The 9,936-nt window shown below is 42.8% G+C and overlaps 45 non-coding genes across 45 annotated transcripts; all 45 read left to right on the forward strand.

Annotated features, from left to right (window-relative positions):
- Positions 1-189: 189 nt before the first annotated feature.
- On the forward strand, positions 190-261 carry TRNAD-GUC (transfer RNA aspartic acid (anticodon GUC)). The gene has a single exon. It is a non-coding gene; the product is annotated as a tRNA-Asp (tRNA).
- A 66-nt stretch (positions 262-327) lies between these two features.
- On the forward strand, positions 328-398 carry TRNAG-UCC (transfer RNA glycine (anticodon UCC)). The gene has a single exon. It is a non-coding gene; the product is annotated as a tRNA-Gly (tRNA).
- A 258-nt stretch (positions 399-656) lies between these two features.
- TRNAD-GUC (transfer RNA aspartic acid (anticodon GUC)) lies at positions 657-728 on the forward strand. The gene has a single exon. It is a non-coding gene; the product is annotated as a tRNA-Asp (tRNA).
- Positions 729-794: 66 nt separating this feature from the next.
- On the forward strand, positions 795-865 carry TRNAG-UCC (transfer RNA glycine (anticodon UCC)). The gene has a single exon. It is a non-coding gene; the product is annotated as a tRNA-Gly (tRNA).
- A 257-nt stretch (positions 866-1,122) lies between these two features.
- Positions 1,123-1,194, forward strand: TRNAD-GUC (transfer RNA aspartic acid (anticodon GUC)). The gene has a single exon. It is a non-coding gene; the product is annotated as a tRNA-Asp (tRNA).
- Positions 1,195-1,260: 66 nt separating this feature from the next.
- On the forward strand, positions 1,261-1,331 carry TRNAG-UCC (transfer RNA glycine (anticodon UCC)). The gene has a single exon. It is a non-coding gene; the product is annotated as a tRNA-Gly (tRNA).
- Positions 1,332-1,589: 258 nt separating this feature from the next.
- Positions 1,590-1,661, forward strand: TRNAD-GUC (transfer RNA aspartic acid (anticodon GUC)). Its single transcript has one exon. It is a non-coding gene; the product is annotated as a tRNA-Asp (tRNA).
- Positions 1,662-1,727: 66 nt separating this feature from the next.
- Positions 1,728-1,798, forward strand: TRNAG-UCC (transfer RNA glycine (anticodon UCC)). The gene has a single exon. It is a non-coding gene; the product is annotated as a tRNA-Gly (tRNA).
- A 258-nt stretch (positions 1,799-2,056) lies between these two features.
- TRNAD-GUC (transfer RNA aspartic acid (anticodon GUC)) lies at positions 2,057-2,128 on the forward strand. Its single transcript has one exon. It is a non-coding gene; the product is annotated as a tRNA-Asp (tRNA).
- A 66-nt stretch (positions 2,129-2,194) lies between these two features.
- TRNAG-UCC (transfer RNA glycine (anticodon UCC)) lies at positions 2,195-2,265 on the forward strand. Its single transcript has one exon. It is a non-coding gene; the product is annotated as a tRNA-Gly (tRNA).
- Positions 2,266-2,523: 258 nt separating this feature from the next.
- On the forward strand, positions 2,524-2,595 carry TRNAD-GUC (transfer RNA aspartic acid (anticodon GUC)). The gene has a single exon. It is a non-coding gene; the product is annotated as a tRNA-Asp (tRNA).
- A 66-nt stretch (positions 2,596-2,661) lies between these two features.
- Positions 2,662-2,732, forward strand: TRNAG-UCC (transfer RNA glycine (anticodon UCC)). Its single transcript has one exon. It is a non-coding gene; the product is annotated as a tRNA-Gly (tRNA).
- Positions 2,733-2,990: 258 nt separating this feature from the next.
- On the forward strand, positions 2,991-3,062 carry TRNAD-GUC (transfer RNA aspartic acid (anticodon GUC)). Its single transcript has one exon. It is a non-coding gene; the product is annotated as a tRNA-Asp (tRNA).
- Positions 3,063-3,206: 144 nt separating this feature from the next.
- Positions 3,207-3,278, forward strand: TRNAD-GUC (transfer RNA aspartic acid (anticodon GUC)). The gene has a single exon. It is a non-coding gene; the product is annotated as a tRNA-Asp (tRNA).
- A 66-nt stretch (positions 3,279-3,344) lies between these two features.
- Positions 3,345-3,415, forward strand: TRNAG-UCC (transfer RNA glycine (anticodon UCC)). The gene has a single exon. It is a non-coding gene; the product is annotated as a tRNA-Gly (tRNA).
- A 258-nt stretch (positions 3,416-3,673) lies between these two features.
- Positions 3,674-3,745, forward strand: TRNAD-GUC (transfer RNA aspartic acid (anticodon GUC)). Its single transcript has one exon. It is a non-coding gene; the product is annotated as a tRNA-Asp (tRNA).
- A 144-nt stretch (positions 3,746-3,889) lies between these two features.
- TRNAD-GUC (transfer RNA aspartic acid (anticodon GUC)) lies at positions 3,890-3,961 on the forward strand. Its single transcript has one exon. It is a non-coding gene; the product is annotated as a tRNA-Asp (tRNA).
- A 66-nt stretch (positions 3,962-4,027) lies between these two features.
- Positions 4,028-4,098, forward strand: TRNAG-UCC (transfer RNA glycine (anticodon UCC)). Its single transcript has one exon. It is a non-coding gene; the product is annotated as a tRNA-Gly (tRNA).
- A 258-nt stretch (positions 4,099-4,356) lies between these two features.
- Positions 4,357-4,428, forward strand: TRNAD-GUC (transfer RNA aspartic acid (anticodon GUC)). The gene has a single exon. It is a non-coding gene; the product is annotated as a tRNA-Asp (tRNA).
- Positions 4,429-4,494: 66 nt separating this feature from the next.
- On the forward strand, positions 4,495-4,565 carry TRNAG-UCC (transfer RNA glycine (anticodon UCC)). Its single transcript has one exon. It is a non-coding gene; the product is annotated as a tRNA-Gly (tRNA).
- Positions 4,566-4,822: 257 nt separating this feature from the next.
- Positions 4,823-4,894, forward strand: TRNAD-GUC (transfer RNA aspartic acid (anticodon GUC)). The gene has a single exon. It is a non-coding gene; the product is annotated as a tRNA-Asp (tRNA).
- Positions 4,895-4,960: 66 nt separating this feature from the next.
- TRNAG-UCC (transfer RNA glycine (anticodon UCC)) lies at positions 4,961-5,031 on the forward strand. The gene has a single exon. It is a non-coding gene; the product is annotated as a tRNA-Gly (tRNA).
- Positions 5,032-5,289: 258 nt separating this feature from the next.
- On the forward strand, positions 5,290-5,361 carry TRNAD-GUC (transfer RNA aspartic acid (anticodon GUC)). Its single transcript has one exon. It is a non-coding gene; the product is annotated as a tRNA-Asp (tRNA).
- Positions 5,362-5,427: 66 nt separating this feature from the next.
- Positions 5,428-5,498, forward strand: TRNAG-UCC (transfer RNA glycine (anticodon UCC)). Its single transcript has one exon. It is a non-coding gene; the product is annotated as a tRNA-Gly (tRNA).
- A 258-nt stretch (positions 5,499-5,756) lies between these two features.
- Positions 5,757-5,828, forward strand: TRNAD-GUC (transfer RNA aspartic acid (anticodon GUC)). The gene has a single exon. It is a non-coding gene; the product is annotated as a tRNA-Asp (tRNA).
- A 144-nt stretch (positions 5,829-5,972) lies between these two features.
- Positions 5,973-6,044, forward strand: TRNAD-GUC (transfer RNA aspartic acid (anticodon GUC)). The gene has a single exon. It is a non-coding gene; the product is annotated as a tRNA-Asp (tRNA).
- A 66-nt stretch (positions 6,045-6,110) lies between these two features.
- On the forward strand, positions 6,111-6,181 carry TRNAG-UCC (transfer RNA glycine (anticodon UCC)). Its single transcript has one exon. It is a non-coding gene; the product is annotated as a tRNA-Gly (tRNA).
- A 132-nt stretch (positions 6,182-6,313) lies between these two features.
- On the forward strand, positions 6,314-6,385 carry TRNAD-GUC (transfer RNA aspartic acid (anticodon GUC)). Its single transcript has one exon. It is a non-coding gene; the product is annotated as a tRNA-Asp (tRNA).
- A 66-nt stretch (positions 6,386-6,451) lies between these two features.
- TRNAG-UCC (transfer RNA glycine (anticodon UCC)) lies at positions 6,452-6,522 on the forward strand. Its single transcript has one exon. It is a non-coding gene; the product is annotated as a tRNA-Gly (tRNA).
- Positions 6,523-6,780: 258 nt separating this feature from the next.
- TRNAD-GUC (transfer RNA aspartic acid (anticodon GUC)) lies at positions 6,781-6,852 on the forward strand. The gene has a single exon. It is a non-coding gene; the product is annotated as a tRNA-Asp (tRNA).
- Positions 6,853-6,996: 144 nt separating this feature from the next.
- On the forward strand, positions 6,997-7,068 carry TRNAD-GUC (transfer RNA aspartic acid (anticodon GUC)). The gene has a single exon. It is a non-coding gene; the product is annotated as a tRNA-Asp (tRNA).
- A 66-nt stretch (positions 7,069-7,134) lies between these two features.
- Positions 7,135-7,205, forward strand: TRNAG-UCC (transfer RNA glycine (anticodon UCC)). Its single transcript has one exon. It is a non-coding gene; the product is annotated as a tRNA-Gly (tRNA).
- A 132-nt stretch (positions 7,206-7,337) lies between these two features.
- Positions 7,338-7,409, forward strand: TRNAD-GUC (transfer RNA aspartic acid (anticodon GUC)). The gene has a single exon. It is a non-coding gene; the product is annotated as a tRNA-Asp (tRNA).
- A 66-nt stretch (positions 7,410-7,475) lies between these two features.
- TRNAG-UCC (transfer RNA glycine (anticodon UCC)) lies at positions 7,476-7,546 on the forward strand. Its single transcript has one exon. It is a non-coding gene; the product is annotated as a tRNA-Gly (tRNA).
- Positions 7,547-7,804: 258 nt separating this feature from the next.
- TRNAD-GUC (transfer RNA aspartic acid (anticodon GUC)) lies at positions 7,805-7,876 on the forward strand. Its single transcript has one exon. It is a non-coding gene; the product is annotated as a tRNA-Asp (tRNA).
- A 66-nt stretch (positions 7,877-7,942) lies between these two features.
- Positions 7,943-8,013, forward strand: TRNAG-UCC (transfer RNA glycine (anticodon UCC)). The gene has a single exon. It is a non-coding gene; the product is annotated as a tRNA-Gly (tRNA).
- Positions 8,014-8,271: 258 nt separating this feature from the next.
- Positions 8,272-8,343, forward strand: TRNAD-GUC (transfer RNA aspartic acid (anticodon GUC)). Its single transcript has one exon. It is a non-coding gene; the product is annotated as a tRNA-Asp (tRNA).
- A 144-nt stretch (positions 8,344-8,487) lies between these two features.
- Positions 8,488-8,559, forward strand: TRNAD-GUC (transfer RNA aspartic acid (anticodon GUC)). The gene has a single exon. It is a non-coding gene; the product is annotated as a tRNA-Asp (tRNA).
- Positions 8,560-8,625: 66 nt separating this feature from the next.
- TRNAG-UCC (transfer RNA glycine (anticodon UCC)) lies at positions 8,626-8,696 on the forward strand. Its single transcript has one exon. It is a non-coding gene; the product is annotated as a tRNA-Gly (tRNA).
- Positions 8,697-8,828: 132 nt separating this feature from the next.
- On the forward strand, positions 8,829-8,900 carry TRNAD-GUC (transfer RNA aspartic acid (anticodon GUC)). Its single transcript has one exon. It is a non-coding gene; the product is annotated as a tRNA-Asp (tRNA).
- A 66-nt stretch (positions 8,901-8,966) lies between these two features.
- Positions 8,967-9,037, forward strand: TRNAG-UCC (transfer RNA glycine (anticodon UCC)). The gene has a single exon. It is a non-coding gene; the product is annotated as a tRNA-Gly (tRNA).
- Positions 9,038-9,295: 258 nt separating this feature from the next.
- On the forward strand, positions 9,296-9,367 carry TRNAD-GUC (transfer RNA aspartic acid (anticodon GUC)). The gene has a single exon. It is a non-coding gene; the product is annotated as a tRNA-Asp (tRNA).
- Positions 9,368-9,511: 144 nt separating this feature from the next.
- On the forward strand, positions 9,512-9,583 carry TRNAD-GUC (transfer RNA aspartic acid (anticodon GUC)). The gene has a single exon. It is a non-coding gene; the product is annotated as a tRNA-Asp (tRNA).
- A 66-nt stretch (positions 9,584-9,649) lies between these two features.
- TRNAG-UCC (transfer RNA glycine (anticodon UCC)) lies at positions 9,650-9,720 on the forward strand. Its single transcript has one exon. It is a non-coding gene; the product is annotated as a tRNA-Gly (tRNA).
- Positions 9,721-9,852: 132 nt separating this feature from the next.
- Positions 9,853-9,924, forward strand: TRNAD-GUC (transfer RNA aspartic acid (anticodon GUC)). Its single transcript has one exon. It is a non-coding gene; the product is annotated as a tRNA-Asp (tRNA).
- The last annotated feature ends 12 nt before the right edge of the window (positions 9,925-9,936 follow it).

Below are 9,936 nucleotides of genomic sequence, written 5' to 3' on the forward strand. Positions count from 1 at the left end.
GAAAAGTAAAGGGTTCAGAAATCGCCTTGACCATTATTTCTAGCGTAGAGTATTTTATTGGGTTACTTTTTCTTCAAACTCACTTTTTCATTTAATTAGTGACTATCGCGCATGCTCCGGGACTTAGCGAAAAAAATTCGGATAGAAGTACTATAAGTTTAAAAAACTGAGATAACCAAATATGGTTCATCCTCGGTAGTATAGTGGTGAGTATCCTCGCCTGTCACGCGAGAGACCGGGGTTCGATTCCCCGCCGGGGAGCGGTTTTTTAAATGTATACTAATCTAGGCTTCTTTTGTGTGTCATATCGAAGTGTGACCTATGCAAGCATCGGTAGTTCAATGGTAGAATTCTCGCCTTCCAAGCGGGAGGTTCGGGTTCGATTCCCGGCCGGTGCAAGCCGTACGATCTCGAGTCTTTGACTCTCAAAATCGTGCACATTTTTTGTAAAACCAATAACGTTTCTCGAAAAGTAAAGGGTGCAGAAATCGCCTTGACCATTATTTCTAGCGTAGAGTATTTTATTGGGTTACTTTTTCTTCAAACTCACTTTTTCATTTAATTAGTGACTATCGCGCATGCTCCGGGACTTAGCGAAAAAAATTCGGATAGAAGTACTATAAGTTTAAAAAACTGAGATAACCAAATATGGTTCATCCTCGGTAGTATAGTGGTGAGTATCCTCGCCTGTCACGCGAGAGACCGGGGTTCGATTCCCCGCCGGGGAGCGGTTTATTATATGTATACTAATCTAGGCTTCTTTTGTGTGTCATATCGAAGTGTGACCTATGCAAGCATCGGTAGTTCAATGGTAGAATTCTCGCCTTCCAAGCGGGAGGTCCGGGTTCGATTCCCGGCCGGTGCAACCCGTACGATCTCGTTTCTTTGACTCTCAAAATCGTGCACATTTTTTTAAAACCAATAACATTTCTCGAAAAGTAAAGGGTTCAGAAATCGCCTTGACCATTATTTCTAGCGTAGAGTATTTTATTGGGTTACTTTTTCTTCAAACTCACTTTTTCATTTAATTAGTGACTATCGCGCATGCTCCGGGACTTAGCGAAAAAAATTCGGATAGAAGTACTATAAGTTTAAAAAACTGAGATAACCAAATATGGTTCATCCTCGGTAGTATAGTGGTGAGTATCCTCGCCTGTCACGCGAGAGACCGGGGTTCGATTCCCCGCCGGGGAGCGGTTTTTTAAATGTATACTAATCTAGGCTTCTTTTGTGTGTCATATCGAAGTGTGACCTATGCAAGCATCGGTAGTTCAATGGTAGAATTCTCGCCTTCCAAGCGGGAGGTCCGGGTTCGATTCCCGGCCGGTGCAACCCGTACGATCTCGTTTCTTTGACTCTCAAAATCGTGCACATTTTTTGTAAAACCAATAACCTTTCACGAAAAGTAAAGTGTTCAGAAATCGCCTAGACCATTATTTCTAGCGTAGAGTATTTTATAGGGTTACTTTTTCTTCAAACTCACTTTTTCATTTAATTACTGACTATTGCACATGCTCCGGGACTTTGCGAAAAAAATTCGGATAGAAGTACTATAAGATTAAAAAACTGAGATAACCAAATTTGATTCATCCTCGGTAGTATAGTGGTGAGTATCCTCGCCTGTCACGCGAGAGACCGGGGTTCGATTCCCCGCCGGGGAGCGGTTTTTTAAATGTATACTAATCTAGGCTTCTTTTGTGTGTCATATCGAAGTGTGACCTATGCAAGCATCGGTAGTTCAATGGTAGAATTCTCGCCTTCCAAGCGGGAGGTCCGGGTTCGATTCCCGGCCGGTGCAAGCCGTACGATCTCGTTTCTTTGACTCTCAAAATCGTGCACATTTTTTGTAAAACCAATAACGTTTCTCGAAAAGTAAAGGGTTCAGAAATCGCCTTGACCATTATTTCTAGCGTAGAGTATTTTATTGGGTTACTTTTTCTTCAAACTCACTTTTTCATTTAATTAGTGACTATCGCGCATGCTCCGGGACTTAGCGAAAAAAATTCGGATAGAAGTACTATAAGTTTAAAAAACTGAGATAACCAAATATGGTTCATCCTCGGTAGTATAGTGGTGAGTATCCTCGCCTGTCACGCGAGAGACCGGGGTTCGATTCCCCGCCGGGGAGCGGTTTTTTAAATGTATACTAATCTAGGCTTCTTTTGTGTGTCATATCGAAGTGTGACCTATGCAAGCATCGGTAGTTCAATGGTAGAATTCTCGCCTTCCAAGCGGGAGGTTCGGGTTCGATTCCCGGCCGGTGCAAGCCGTACGATCTCGAGTCTTTGACTCTCAAAATCGTGCACATTTTTTGTAAAACCAATAACGTTTCTCGAAAAGTAAAGGGTGCAGAAATCGCCTTGACCATTATTTCTAGCGTAGAGTATTTTATTGGGTTACTTTTTCTTCAAACTCACTTTTTCATTTAATTAGTGACTATCGCGCATGCTCCGGGACTTAGCGAAAAAAATTCGGATAGAAGTACTATAAGTTTAAAAAACTGAGATAACCAAATATGGTTCATCCTCGGTAGTATAGTGGTGAGTATCCTCGCCTGTCACGCGAGAGACCGGGGTTCGATTCCCCGCCGGGGAGCGGTTTTTTAAATGTATACTAATCTAGGCTTCTTTTGTGTGTCATATCGAAGTGTGACCTATGCAAGCATCGGTAGTTCAATGGTAGAATTCTCGCCTTCCAAGCGGGAGGTCCGGGTTCGATTCCCGGCCGGTGCAACCCGTACGATCTCGTTTCTTTGACTCTCAAAATCGTGCACATTTTTTGTAAAACCAATAACCTTTCTCGAAAAGTAAAGTGTTCAGAAATCGCCTAGACCATTATTTCTAGCGTAGAGTATTTTATAGGGTTACTTTTTCTTCAAACTCACTTTTTCATTTAATTACTGACTATTGCACATGCTCCGGGACTTTGCGAAAAAAATTCGGATAGAAGTACTATAAGTTTAAAAAACTGAGATAACCAGCTTTCATTCATGCTCGGTAGTATAGTGGTGAGTATCCTCGCCTGTCACGCGAGAGACCGGGGTTCGAATCCCCGCCGGGGAGCGGTTTATTATATGTATACTAATCTAGGCTTCTTTTGTGTGTCATATCGAAGTGTGACCTATGCAAGCATCGGTAGTTCAATGGTAGAAAATTCGGATAGAAGTACTATAAGATTAAAAAACTGAGATAACCAAATTTCATTCATCCTCGGTAGTATAGTGGTGAGTATCCTCGCCTGTCACGCGAGAGACCGGGGTTCGATTCCCCGCCGGGGAGCGGTTTTTTAAATGTATACTAATCTAGGCTTCTTTTGTGTGTCATATCGAAGTGTGACCTATGCAAGCATCGGTAGTTCAATGGTAGAATTCTCGCCTTCCAAGCGGGAGGTCCGGGTTCGATTCCCGGCCGGTGCAACCCGTACGATCTCGTTTCTTTGACTCTCAAAATCGTGCACATTTTTTGTAAAACCAATAACCTTTCTCGAAAAGTAAAGTGTTCAGAAATCGCCTAGACCATTATTTCTAGCGTAGAGTATTTTATAGGGTTACTTTTTCTTCAAACTCACTTTTTCATTTAATTACTGACTATTGCACATGCTCCGGGACTTTGCGAAAAAAATTCGGATAGAAGTACTATAAGTTTAAAAAACTGAGATAACCAGCTTTCATTCATGCTCGGTAGTATAGTGGTGAGTATCCTCGCCTGTCACGCGAGAGACCGGGGTTCGAATCCCCGCCGGGGAGCGGTTTATTATATGTATACTAATCTAGGCTTCTTTTGTGTGTCATATCGAAGTGTGACCTATGCAAGCATCGGTAGTTCAATGGTAGAAAATTCGGATAGAAGTACTATAAGATTAAAAAACTGAGATAACCAAATTTCATTCATCCTCGGTAGTATAGTGGTGAGTATCCTCGCCTGTCACGCGAGAGACCGGGGTTCGATTCCCCGCCGGGGAGCGGTTTTTTAAATGTATACTAATCTAGGCTTCTTTTGTGTGTCATATCGAAGTGTGACCTATGCAAGCATCGGTAGTTCAATGGTAGAATTCTCGCCTTCCAAGCGGGAGGTCCGGGTTCGATTCCCGGCCGGTGCAAGCCGTACGATCTCGTTTCTTTGACTCTCAAAATCGTGAACATTTTTTGTAAAACCAATAACGTTTCTCGAAAAGTAAAGGGTTCAGAAATCGCCTTGACTATTATTTCTAGCGTAGAGTATTTTATTGGGTTACTTTTTCTTCAAACTCACTTTTTCATTTAATTAGTGACTATCGCGCATGCTCCGGGACTTAGCGAAAAAAATTCGGATAGAAGTACTATAAGTTTAAAAAACTGAGATAACCAAATATGGTTCATCCTCGGTAGTATAGTGGTGAGTATCCTCGCCTGTCACGCGAGAGACCGGGGTTCGATTCCCCGCCGGGGAGCGGTTTATTATATGTATACTAATCTAGGCTTCTTTTGTGTGTCATATCGAAGTGTGACCTATGCAAGCATCGGTAGTTCAATGGTAGAATTCTCGCCTTCCAAGCGGGAGGTCCGGGTTCGATTCCCGGCCGGTGCAACCCGTACGATCTCGTTTCTTTGACTCTCAAAATCGTGCACATTTTTTTAAAACCAATAACATTTCTCGAAAAGTAAAGGGTTCAGAAATCGCCTTGACCATTATTTCTAGCGTAGAGTATTTTATTGGGTTACTTTTTCTTCAAACTCACTTTTTCATTTAATTAGTGACTATCGCGCATGCTCCGGGACTTAGCGAAAAAAATTCGGATAGAAGTACTATAAGTTTAAAAAACTGAGATAACCAAATATGGTTCATCCTCGGTAGTATAGTGGTGAGTATCCTCGCCTGTCACGCGAGAGACCGGGGTTCGATTCCCCGCCGGGGAGCGGTTTTTTAAATGTATACTAATCTAGGCTTCTTTTGTGTGTCATATCGAAGTGTGACCTATGCAAGCATCGGTAGTTCAATGGTAGAATTCTCGCCTTCCAAGCGGGAGGTCCGGGTTCGATTCCCGGCCGGTGCAACCCGTACGATCTCGTTTCTTTGACTCTCAAAATCGTGCACATTTTTTGTAAAACCAATAACCTTTCTCGAAAAGTAAAGTGTTCAGAAATCGCCTAGACCATTATTTCTAGCGTAGAGTATTTTATAGGGTTACTTTTTCTTCAAACTCACTTTTTCATTTAATTACTGACTATTGCACATGCTCCGGGACTTTGCGAAAAAAATTCGGATAGAAGTACTATAAGTTTAAAAAACTGAGATAACCAGCTTTCATTCATGCTCGGTAGTATAGTGGTGAGTATCCTCGCCTGTCACGCGAGAGACCGGGGTTCGATTCCCCGCCGGGGAGCGGTTTTTTAAATGTATACTAATCTAGGCTTCTTTTGTGTGTCATATCGAAGTGTGACCTATGCAAGCATCGGTAGTTCAATGGTAGAATTCTCGCCTTCCAAGCGGGAGGTCCGGGTTCGATTCCCGGCCGGTGCAACCCGTACGATCTCGTTTCTTTGACTCTCAAAATCGTGCACATTTTTTGTAAAACCAATAACCTTTCTCGAAAAGTAAAGTGTTCAGAAATCGCCTAGACCATTATTTCTAGCGTAGAGTATTTTATAGGGTTACTTTTTCTTCAAACTCACTTTTTCATTTAATTACTGACTATTGCACATGCTCCGGGACTTTGCGAAAAAAATTCGGATAGAAGTACTATAAGTTTAAAAAACTGAGATAACCAGCTTTCATTCATGCTCGGTAGTATAGTGGTGAGTATCCTCGCCTGTCACGCGAGAGACCGGGGTTCGATTCCCCGCCGGGGAGCGGTTTATTATATGTATACTAATCTAGGCTTCTTTTGTGTGTCATATCGAAGTGTGACCTATGCAAGCATCGGTAGTTCAATGGTAGAAAATTCGGATAGAAGTACTATAAGATTAAAAAACTGAGATAACCAAATTTGATTCATCCTCGGTAGTATAGTGGTGAGTATCCTCGCCTGTCACGCGAGAGACCGGGGTTCGATTCCCCGCCGGGGAGCGGTTTTTTAAATGTATACTAATCTAGGCTTCTTTTGTGTGTCATATCGAAGTGTGACCTATGCAAGCATCGGTAGTTCAATGGTAGAATTCTCGCCTTCCAAGCGGGAGGTCCGGGTTCGATTCCCGGCCGGTGCAAGCCGTACGATCTCGTTTCTTTGACTCTCAAAATCGTGCACATTTTTTGTAAAACCAATAACGTTTCTCGAAAAGTAAATTCGGATAGAAGTACTATAAGATTAAAAAACTGAGATAACCAAATTTGATTCATCCTCGGTAGTATAGTGGTGAGTATCCTCGCCTGTCACGCGAGAGACCGGGGTTCGATTCCCCGCCGGGGAGCGGTTTTTTAAATGTATACTAATCTAGGCTTCTTTTGTGTGTCATATCGAAGGGTGACCTATGCAAGCATCGGTAGTTCAATGGTAGAATTCTCGCCTTCCAAGCGGGAGGTCCGGGTTCGATTCCCGGCCGGTGCAACCCGTACGATCTCGTTTCTTTGACTCTCAAAATCGTGCACATTTTTTGTAAAACCAATAACCTTTCTCGAAAAGTAAAGTGTTCAGAAATCGCCTAGACCATTATTTCTAGCGTAGAGTATTTTATAGGGTTACTTTTTCTTCAAACTCACTTTTTCATTTAATTACTGACTATTGCACATGCTCCGGGACTTTGCGAAAAAAATTCGGATAGAAGTACTATAAGTTTAAAAAACTGAGATAACCAGCTTTCATTCATGCTCGGTAGTATAGTGGTGAGTATCCTCGCCTGTCACGCGAGAGACCGGGGTTCGATTCCCCGCCGGGGAGCGGTTTATTATATGTATACTAATCTAGGCTTCTTTTGTGTGTCATATCGAAGTGTGACCTATGCAAGCATCGGTAGTTCAATGGTAGAAAATTCGGATAGAAGTACTATAAGATTAAAAAACTGAGATAACCAAATTTGATTCATCCTCGGTAGTATAGTGGTGAGTATCCTCGCCTGTCACGCGAGAGACCGGGGTTCGATTCCCCGCCGGGGAGCGGTTTTTTAAATGTATACTAATCTAGGCTTCTTTTGTGTGTCATATCGAAGTGTGACCTATGCAAGCATCGGTAGTTCAATGGTAGAATTCTCGCCTTCCAAGCGGGAGGTCCGGGTTCGATTCCCGGCCGGTGCAAGCCGTACGATCTCGTTTCTTTGACTCTCAAAATCGTGCACATTTTTTGTAAAACCAATAACGTTTCTCGAAAAGTAAATTCGGATAGAAGTACTATAAGATTAAAAAACTGAGATAACCAAATTTGATTCATCCTCGGTAGTATAGTGGTGAGTATCCTCGCCTGTCACGCGAGAGACCGGGGTTCGATTCCCCGCCGGGGAGCGGTTTTTTAAATGTATACTAATCTAGGCTTCTTTTGTGTGTCATATCGAAGTGTGACCTATGCAAGCATCGGTAGTTCAATGGTAGAATTCTCGCCTTCCAAGCGGGAGGTCCGGGTTCGATTCCCGGCCGGTGCAAGCCGTACGATCTCGTTTCTTTGACTCTCAAAATCGTGCACATTTTTTGTAAAACCAATAACGTTTCTCGAAAAGTAAAGGGTTCAGAAATCGCCTTGACCATTATTTCTAGCGTAGAGTATTTTATTCGGTTACTTTTTCTTCAAACTCACTTTTTCATTTAATTAGTGACTATCGCGCATGCTCCGGGACTTAGCGAAAAAAATTCGGATAGAAGTACTATAAGTTTAAAAAACTGAGATAACCAAATATGGTTCATCCTCGGTAGTATAGTGGTGAGTATCCTCGCCTGTCACGCGAGAGACCGGGGTTCGATTCCCCGCCGGGGAGCGGTTTTTTAAATGTATACTAATCTAGGCTTCTTTTGTGTGTCATATCGAAGTGTGACCTATGCAAGCATCGGTAGTTCAATGGTAGAATTCTCGCCTTCCAAGCGGGAGGTCCGGGTTCGATTCCCGGCCGGTGCAACCCGTACGATCTCGTTTCTTTGACTCTCAAAATCGTGCACATTTTTTGTAAAACCAATAACCTTTCTCGAAAAGTAAAGTGTTCAGAAATCGCCTAGACCATTATTTCTAGCGTAGAGTATTTTATAGGGTTACTTTTTCTTCAAACTCACTTTTTCATTTAATTACTGACTATTGCACATGCTCCGGGACTTTGCGAAAAAAATTCGGATAGAAGTACTATAAGTTTAAAAAACTGAGATAACCAGCTTTCATTCATGCTCGGTAGTATAGTGGTGAGTATCCTCGCCTGTCACGCGAGAGACCGGGGTTCGATTCCCCGCCGGGGAGCGGTTTATTATATGTATACTAATCTAGGCTTCTTTTGTGTGTCATATCGAAGTGTGACCTATGCAAGCATCGGTAGTTCAATGGTAGAAAATTCGGATAGAAGTACTATAAGATTAAAAAACTGAGATAACCAAATTTGATTCATCCTCGGTAGTATAGTGGTGAGTATCCTCGCCTGTCACGCGAGAGACCGGGGTTCGATTCCCCGCCGGGGAGCGGTTTTTTAAATGTATACTAATCTAGGCTTCTTTTGTGTGTCATATCGAAGTGTGACCTATGCAAGCATCGGTAGTTCAATGGTAGAATTCTCGCCTTCCAAGCGGGAGGTCCGGGTTCGATTCCCGGCCGGTGCAAGCCGTACGATCTCGTTTCTTTGACTCTCAAAATCGTGCACATTTTTTGTAAAACCAATAACGTTTCTCGAAAAGTAAATTCGGATAGAAGTACTATAAGATTAAAAAACTGAGATAACCAAATTTGATTCATCCTCGGTAGTATAGTGGTGAGTATCCTCGCCTGTCACGCGAGAGACCGGGGTTCGATTCCCCGCCGGGGAGCGGTTTTTTAAATGTATACTAATCTAGGCTTCTTTTGTGTGTCATATCGAAGGGTGACCTATGCAAGCATCGGTAGTTCAATGGTAGAATTCTCGCCTTCCAAGCGGGAGGTCCGGGTTCGATTCCCGGCCGGTGCAACCCGTACGATCTCGTTTCTTTGACTCTCAAAATCGTGCACATTTTTTGTAAAACCAATAACCTTTCTCGAAAAGTAAAGTGTTCAGAAATCGCCTAGACCATTATTTCTAGCGTAGAGTATTTTATAGGGTTACTTTTTCTTCAAACTCACTTTTTCATTTAATTACTGACTATTGCACATGCTCCGGGACTTTGCGAAAAAAATTCGGATAGAAGTACTATAAGTTTAAAAAACTGAGATAACCAGCTTTCATTCATGCTCGGTAGTATAGTGGTGAGTATCCTCGCCTGTCACGCGAGAGACCGGGGTTCGATTCCCCGCCGGGGAGCGGTTTATTATATGTATACTAATCTAGGCTTCTTTTGTGTGTCATATCGAAGTGTGACCTATGCAAGCATCGGTAGTTCAATGGTAGAAAATTCGGATAGAAGTACTATAAGATTAAAAAACTGAGATAACCAAATTTGATTCATCCTCGGTAGTATAGTGGTGAGTATCCTCGCCTGTCACGCGAGAGACCGGGGTTCGATTCCCCGCCGGGGAGCGGTTTTTTAAATGTATACTAATCTAGGCTTCTTTTGTGTGTCATATCGAAGTGTGACCTATGCAAGCATCGGTAGTTCAATGGTAGAATTCTCGCCTTCCAAGCGGGAGGTCCGGGTTCGATTCCCGGCCGGTGCAAGCCGTACGATCTCGTTTCTTTGACTCTCAAAATCGTGCACATTTTTTGTAAAACCAATAACGTTTCTCGAAAAGTAAATTCGGATAGAAGTACTATAAGATTAAAAAACTGAGATAACCAAATTTGATTCATCCTCGGTAGTATAGTGGTGAGTATCCTCGCCTGTCACGCGAGAGACCGGGGTTCGATTCCCCGCCGGGGAGCGGTTTTTTAAA

This window comes from Phalangium opilio, unplaced genomic scaffold (genome assembly GCF_054372755.1).
Source record: "Phalangium opilio isolate 3A_F unplaced genomic scaffold, DU_Popi_V2 ptg000352l_1, whole genome shotgun sequence".
Lineage (NCBI taxonomy): Eukaryota > Metazoa > Arthropoda > Arachnida > Opiliones > Phalangiidae > Phalangium > Phalangium opilio.